Source organism: Tympanuchus pallidicinctus, unplaced genomic scaffold (assembly GCF_026119805.1).
Source record: "Tympanuchus pallidicinctus isolate F22 unplaced genomic scaffold, pur_lepc_1.0 scaffold5, whole genome shotgun sequence".
Lineage (NCBI taxonomy): Eukaryota > Metazoa > Chordata > Aves > Galliformes > Phasianidae > Tympanuchus > Tympanuchus pallidicinctus.
Window position 1 is genome coordinate 24695520 of NW_026294769.1, and position 8252 is coordinate 24703771.

At 37.8% G+C, this 8252-nt stretch overlaps 1 long non-coding RNA gene across 1 annotated transcript; it reads right to left on the minus strand.

Moving 5' to 3' along the window:
* Positions 1–949: 949 nt before the first annotated feature.
* On the minus strand, positions 950–3523 carry LOC128091141 (uncharacterized). The gene is made up of 2 exons (XR_008211264.1): positions 3307–3523; positions 950–2553 (listed from the first exon to the last, which is right to left on the minus strand). It is a non-coding gene; the product is annotated as an uncharacterized LOC128091141 (long non-coding RNA).
* Positions 3524–8252: the final 4729 nt, after the last annotated feature.

Here is an 8252-nt window from a genome sequence, read left to right on the forward strand (position 1 = left end):
GTGACTAGTAGGAAAAAACTATCCTGATGATCATCAATTGAACTGCTGCCAAGGAGGGGGGACACCAATGGGGGCAGCAACTGAAAAGAGTGGCAAGACTGGAACTGATTCACCCAGATGTATCATGCTGTGGCTCCTCTGAATGTCCACAAAAGGAGTTGAAGTATTCATGAGTATCATCACAGACTAACAGATCGCTATAGTTCCTTTATGTTGTTTTCTTCGTAAGAATTTTTTCAGCTTAGCCACACAAGATTTCAATATCAGTCTGGATCCATTTGATTTAATGACCAAAGACGACAGAGTGCATTTCCTGTGTCATCTATTTATGTGCACAGGGAGTGGATGGAGACAATTAAGCTGTAGTCCCCAACATGCTCTCTGCAAATTCAGAGCTTGGTAGCATGTATTCGGCCTATGCAAACTGCAAAACATGAATCATTCAGAAAAGAGCATGAAGAAAGTACTATATATTTGCAGCTCCCACTTCCACGTTCACCCGCAAAACAAGTTTCCTCCTGATAGCAAGATCAATCCAGTTTTGAACCAGTTATTTTTGCAGAAAGGCATTCTGAATCACACTTAGCATGTAATGGAGAATTTCTCCCCTAGAAAAGTCAGATAAACTTAAACTACTGAATGATCTCATACTGCCTGCAGTTAGATTCTAAAACCACAGTACCTCAGCTTAAGGGTTTGGAAAATGTTTTCCTGAAAGAAAGTGATAGAAAAAGAAGAGGAAACAAAAGATCTGATTTAAGTAAGTCTGTGCTCCCAGCCCTCCTGGCTATCTTGATGACAAAACCTTCTCCACAAGGAATAAGCTTTACCAGCTGACAATGTTATGAAATAAATGCCTTAGAATAAGAGTCAGAAATGGCATCTGGAAGTTCAGAAGTGTATCTGTTCTGTTAATGGTAGCTTCAGATCAGTATTTTTGAGTTGCAGATGAAGGTATGTGGAAAATAAAGTGGTGGTTTTAAATCAGTTTAATTATTCTCAAGCTAATTTCCATCTGAGACTTTTTTTTTTTTTGCCATTGGTGAATCTCTTCAGTAAATACCATCTCAGTTCTGTTTTATAAGTCTTGGAAAGTCATAATTAAGCAGTTTTGTCCACCTGACCAGTTACTAAGTTTTCCTCAGCAGGCTGCATAACAGGTGCCCAAAGCACAGCTTTATTCATGCAACAGAAAAACAGCCAGCAGAAGAGGCTGTAGGAGAGAAGTTAGGAATCTGGGATTTGCTAGTGCCTGCAGCTTGTGGGGTGATGCCCAGAATGTTCTGAAATTGGAAGAAGTACAGGTGAATGAAGCTACGCTCTTTGAAATGCAAAAACTTCTGCAGCAAAGCATGGCAGCTGGAGTTACAGTGTGGGTGACAGAGCAATAGCAAAGGAGTTGCCTGCAAATTTCTTTCTCCAAGATGACAAGGCAAAGGAACCAGCAGAATCATGTTAGTAGTGCTTTCTAACAACAGTAGAACACATGGTAAAATCATAAGAAAACAATGTAAGCACTTCTATGTGAAGACATGCATTGTAGAATTATGACTTTGCACAGTATCCTTATAACGTTCAAGTAATAAGAAATGAGACCAGAGATAAAATACAAGAAATTAAAAGTTATAACAGCATATAATTCAGTAGTAGTAATAGATTATATTAATTCTAACATTTATGCTTAAAACCTAACAATCTATGAATTACCTGAAATGCACACTTACTTTCAAGATGCTTGGCTTTTGAAGAATGTTCTGTAATATATTGGAGGTTTTCTTTTCTGTAATCCCTTTTATCCCTCAAGCACTAGGGTCATCTTGCTGCCCTTTAGAAATCACTTCTTCAAAAATCATAGTGTGCATTTTCAATTCCTGCTCTTTTCTGTTAAATCCCCATTCCTTTTCTTATGACCAACTCACCATTTTTTTTTCCACTAGCTGCAAGGTGAAGCCTCAGTACTACTCTTTTAGACTAGCTACCAAAGAGTACTTTTTATATAGCATTACCCAAGTTTATTGCAAGATTATCAGCTAGCAGAAAGGTCTCTATTATTCAATTGTGAGAAATGCATTGAGGTGTATGGAGGCCATATTTTGATCATGTGGAGAAAATGTTCTCACACCAGGGGGTTAAAAAACTCCCCTCTGCTTTCCTCCATAATAGCCAAGGTTGGTCAAACTAATGGTAGTATCTGAGCCCCATAACAAGGAACAGCTGCAAAATCGTCCATCCCATTCTCACCACTGTGACTCCAAGGAGCCAGGTACTACAAACACCTGTACCCACCAGATCTGCAGGAAAAAAAGAGAGAAAAAACTGTTATTTAAGTGAATTAGTGCATAAAACCTAAAAGTAAGATTATGATTAGCTGGACAGGAAAGAATATTTTAGAATATCTCCCAAAAAGCAGATAACTAGCTTCTATTTCTGCAGGGGTAAGTGAGAACCAGGATACAAGATGTGGGCTGATGCTCTGGAGAGTGAGGAAGGCAACTTTGAGTCAAAACCCAGAGTTCATCCCCACAGGAAAGAATGTAAAGGTAGAAAAATCTTCTGTAAAAGAAACAGAGCAGTGAATTAATTCGTTTTAATATTTAGTAGTGTAGACTGACCTCTGTGTGGGTGGTTATGGGTTCTTAATTCCTTGTTTAAAACCAGAGGAGCTTTCTAATCAGATTATTCTTAACTCTTTGGCTTTACCTCGTTTGTTTTTACCAAATAGATACAACAAGAGTAGTGGATTACCTGTGAGAAATTTCACACAGCTTCCCTAAAGAAATACTAGCATTCCTTCAAGGGAAAAATGTTGTATCCAAACGCAATGTTGACAGTAAAAAAAAATGCCTGTTTAAAATAAGCTTTCAAATATGTTTCCATGGGAGCAAATTAGCTATAATATATGGAAGGAATATACCCACACTTCAGCCAGCATTATTTCTCCCTCACTCCCTGGACATGTCTTGCTGTCTGCATTTCAAGCATCTGTGAACATGTTCAAGATTTAGATGCCTGTCCTCAGCTGACCTTAAGTTCATGCATTTCTTTAGCATTTTCTACACACCATTAGAAAAGCAGCGCATTACCAAAACTGTAGTTTCATATGTTTGAAATAGAATTCTATCCGCTCCCAAGGCTGAATAGGGCAACTGAGAAAAACTAAGAAAAGGAATTTACCCATGCACAAATAACTTGTGTTAGAACAAACATCAAGGAGAAGAAATGCAAGATGACTCCTTTTTTAAAATGTGAGAAAATGGAAAATTTAAAATCCATCAAGATAAGAGGAAGAACTGAGAAATTCCGTACCTCATCCACTAATGTACAGCTTGTTTTAGTCTATCCTTAGCTTTCCAGCCCATGAACTTTGGATCTGTATACAGATGCCTGTTGTTCGGTTCCCTTTTTGTTCTAGGAAAAATGTCTTTCCCAACCATAGCTCCCAGCTGGTTGCACAAGTTACCTGAAAAATAATTGAGCTATTACACCATTAGTGCTTTAGATCCTTTAGGAGAGGTCACAAGCTGCTGTGCCACAAGAAGTGGTACAATCCCAAGCAGAGTCCGGTCTAAACAGATGCTTTCAATGGAACCTATTACAGAGAGAAGTCCTTGTGCCATCATTTAAAGGGATTGATCTCTGCCTACTTTTCAAACAAGTGAAAGGAATTATTAGGTGTCTCCACCATACCATTAGTTATCTCAGAGGTTTGTCTCTGAGACAGAGTTTTTAAATCTCATGTTATTTGCTGTTAACAGCCTGTACATATCTGTGAAGCAGGATGAATTTCCACAGCATTGTTTATACATGTGAGAAGAAGAGGAAGACTGACAATAGCCACCCTTAAATTTTGATGAGGCGGTTTGGGTGTGTTTGTCAGGCTGGTTAGTATTTCACTCACTAATATGTCACTTGTCAGATGAACCAGTAAACAAGTAATTACAATATTTGATACTGCAGAAGCAGTATTAGCCAACTAGTATAAAAGTCTCAGAGAGGAGTTCAACTGACAAGAAAAATGTATGTTTTGAGGAAAGAACAAACAGAAACAGGCCAAATTAATGAGGCCAATATGATCAAAGCACAAAGGACAATAATTTCTTCCTATTAAAAAGTATATGCAAAGGAGTGGTGGTTTCCAGTCAGGATGAGAACTTAATATCCTTGTCTCTAGTGTACAGTGGAGCAAAAACAAAAATAGGATTGATGTTTCTTTCTATGGCTCTGATGAAGTTCAAAACCTTAATGGTAAAGGGAAACCTCTAAAAAAAAAAAAAAAAAAATCTAAAGACATACTGATTCAAATGCTGGAAGATATGTAGAATTTCAGGGTTAGAAGCTTCCTATTAACAACTATAACTGCAGCACTTTTTTTTTTTTTTTTAAGCAGGAACTTTGTGAACATAATGATGCTACTAATGAAGACAACTTTCATGTTAGTTCCAAATAGAAAATTGCAGACTGACCAGAATTTCTTAAAATGGAAGTATAAAGCTATGACTTTTATTTCCTATTTCTGGCAGTTTTTTTTTTATCTGTCAGAATGTAAGTGACTTGCTGCTTCAATTCATCTCTTGAACAGATAGTTTCATGGTCAGTTACTCTGCTTGTTGAATTTAACAGTGTAGGTTTCTCTGGATGTAAAAGCACCTGTTTTGCAGCTGCAGGTAAGCACACTATAATTGTACACATTCAGCTTTGGCAGGAGTTGCTGGTTTAAAGCCAATGAAATCATTACCGAGAAATCTCTAGAATATTTTACAGATGATTCACTATTGTGCCTGATCTCTGAAATCTCCCCTGATCAAAACAAACTTTGTCTTACAGAGAAAAACATAAGCAGTTACATTAATTAATCAAGGGATAATAACAGAAGCTCCCTTAAAAGGGCAAATATATTCCCTTCTGAAAGATACATCCCAGTGTGTCTTGTTAACAAATGCATAACTTTGAAGTAAGAGCTCACCTGAAGAAGCAGCATTCTTTACCTCTCACAGAAAAAGGTATTAAATCTACTTCAGCCAATGGCCGTCAGAAAACAGTAAATTCTTCTCTTCCTTGTTGCCATATCAACTGTAACAAAACATGTTTCTTTACCTAGTCACCTCAGATTGACCCAAAGTATTTACATCATCCTTTATCACCGTGGCATCTATATTTATTTTATCAATTTCCCAGCCACTCATGTTGTGTTTTTTGTTTTTTTTTAATAAGTAGCATTAATAACAATGAAAAATTACTCAAAAAGAGATTCATAGATGACTTGTTGCCTATTAAGCTTTACTTGTTTCCAGCTAATTAAAGCAGCATTCTATAAGGGAATTGTTTTTCTATCAAAAAAACCCACTGATGATATTTTAAAAAGCTTGTAGAAAAATACAGACATTTCAAAAACAGAACCAGTCCAAAAACTGAACTTTGCTCAGGAGCTAGCAAGCTGTAGATGTTACTTGAGACAATAAACCAAACTAGGAAAAATAAGTTTTTCTAATATGGAAGCAGCTATCTTGGGGACAAAGGTCAGTAACCACAGTTCTTCCTATGTCTAGAAGTTGCATAACTAGAGGTTTTGAAAGAGAGTGGGGGGGAAAAAAAAATAACCTAATGGCACTGCCAAAAATTAAATCTTAAAATTGCTGAGAGACAGAGCAAACAGTTATTAATTAGTCCCTTCCCAGGCTAGAGATAAATATCTGTACTTCAGGGAAACACATTTCAGCTTCTTTTTATTATTATTATAATTACAGTGACTAATTGAGAATTCACACACAGAGTATGCTTGTAGGCAATAGAATAAATAAAAGCAGTGAGCTCCAGAGAGATAACAGTAAAGGAAAAATAGTAAGCAGGCAGTTAGGGATGTCATGTATTTCATGTCATGTATTTCACCCTAGCAAAGTGTCTGGCATGGTAGTTTGTCGCTGGCTGATGACCCATTTTTTCATTAGAAGACCTGTTTTGCTTAGGCATAACAGCACAAATAATATGTTGTGCTTTCACACCTATGTTCATCTTCTCTCTTCTTCCCAGATGTAAGGGATATATTCTTTCAGTACATGTGGGATTTGAATGTACAGAGCTATTCTCTCACTCAGTAATCACTCCAGCTTTGATGCCCAAAATTATTCTTAAGCCACTGAGCAATTACATTCAGAGGGATGGATGGATAGATGAGTGTTGCAACCCCAACCCAAAAAACACTGCATTTGAGCCAGTACCTACTCCTCTACCTCTTAACTTGTCACCTGCAAGAACACAGCTATGTAATTTCAAGTGTCACGTCTAGCCATGATATTGACCTCCAGAACATACCGATTTTAGACATTTAACAGAAATCCATCACTAACTCCATGCTTTTTTAAACTGCTTGAAGTAGTTCTACACTTTTTTTAAAGCTGGGATGCAGATCAAACCCTACTGGAAGATTAGAAAGTGAATCATGAGATTGGATCTTCTGGGACCAACGGAAAGGAAACACAAACTTCTCTCACTTCCAGCTGTGAAGCACAGGATCCCTCTTCCACTCACTTCCTTTTCCCTAGAGAAATTAGGACAAATCAATACTATCTGCTGTTGGATTCTGCCACAAATGCTAACCTTGGAAATCTCTGTGTCATCTGAGGTCTCAAAGATCTTATTTCACCAAGAGGTTTAGAATCCCCTCCTTTCTCCATGTGTAATGCAATGAGAGACCTAGTACATAAGGAGTGAAGCGGTTCAGCAAGTTGACTTGGAAAGAATGGTCTCCCTTTCCAGTACTTGAAGGGAGTATGTAAATAGGAAGGGGAGTGACTGTTTACTTAGTCCATAGCAATAGGACAAGTGGGAATGATTTTATACTGAGACATGGGAGAATTACATTAGCTACTAGGAGGAAATTTTTCACTCAGAGGGTGGTAACACTTTGGAACAGGTTGCCCAAGGAAGTTGTGGATGCCCCATCCCTGGAGGCATTCCAGGCCACACTGGATATGGCTCCGGGCAGCCTGGTCTGGTGGTTGGAAACCCTGTCAAGAACAGGGACATTGAAACTAGATATCATTGTGGTTCTTTTAAAAACCAAGCTGTTCTATGATTCTATGAAATACTAGCTTAGGAAAGATAGCTTTATTTTCAAGAAAAAGGATGAAACTGTAGCATCCATGAATGCGGACTCAGTGCAATTCAAGTTCAGATTGGCTACAGAGTCAGGCACCGCTGGCAGAAACCCAAGCACAAATGTGAATATATTCATAAAACTATTTGCTTCATTGAGTCAAACATGACCAGGATGACCTAGAAAAACACTCAATTTGCAACATGTAGAAGAAACAAAATTTAAGTCATGAAAGAAACCAGAAGATGACAAAAGAAAGATGGTAGCAACAGGAGTGGAGCCACTGACGTACGATCAGCAATGATATGAACAAGAATGAGGTAGGGTACTGCATACCAAAAGAGGACCAAAACTTAACATGATATCAGGAGAGAGCAGAATAATTTTTCATTGATGAGCTGATAACCTCTAAATCCCTGCAGATCCCCTGAATAGTTTAAAGCTTCACAAAAATACTCCTCAGTAAATAAAAATTTTAAAAATAATAAAAATAAAAACTCAGCAAGGACAGCAAATGTTGCAAGAGAAAAGGTGAAAAAATAAGCCAGTCTGCCACCCCATGCTGGGATGCTACCTGCAACTGTGCTTACCATAGATTTCTTATTAAAGACAGAACTTGGTTTTAAAAATATATGTGAGTTCTGACATTATGAACATATAATCTTGTTTGACCTTGTCATAACAGGACAATGAAATGAAGAGAAGCAGAAAAGGGCACTCATTCATTTATGTCTCCTCCATTCTTCCATGAAAGTTAAGTCACTCCAGTCAATGCATTAACTCCTCTGCTTCTCCCTGAACTTCTTGAGTTCTCTTTGACTGCTTCACCTTTCATCACAGAGTTGTCACTTGGATTACTCAAGCTGATCAAGAGAGCACAAGGGAAGCTTCTTCCTGTTATTTCAACTTGCCAACAGAACAAGAGGGAATGCAAAGTCTGAATGAACTCCAGGATCATACCTTCAAAATAACATGGGTCACTTGAGTACTGAGAAGTACCTCTGCCACTGTTTTAATCTTCTGGCAGTGAGATTGTATTCAGCTTTGTACCTATTTATTTCTCTGCCTGTATAATCCCCTTACTTCCAACTGCACAACAAAGGCTTTGAGAACAGAAACTCCTTTTTGACACAGTGCCACAGAGAACTGAGGGTTTTGA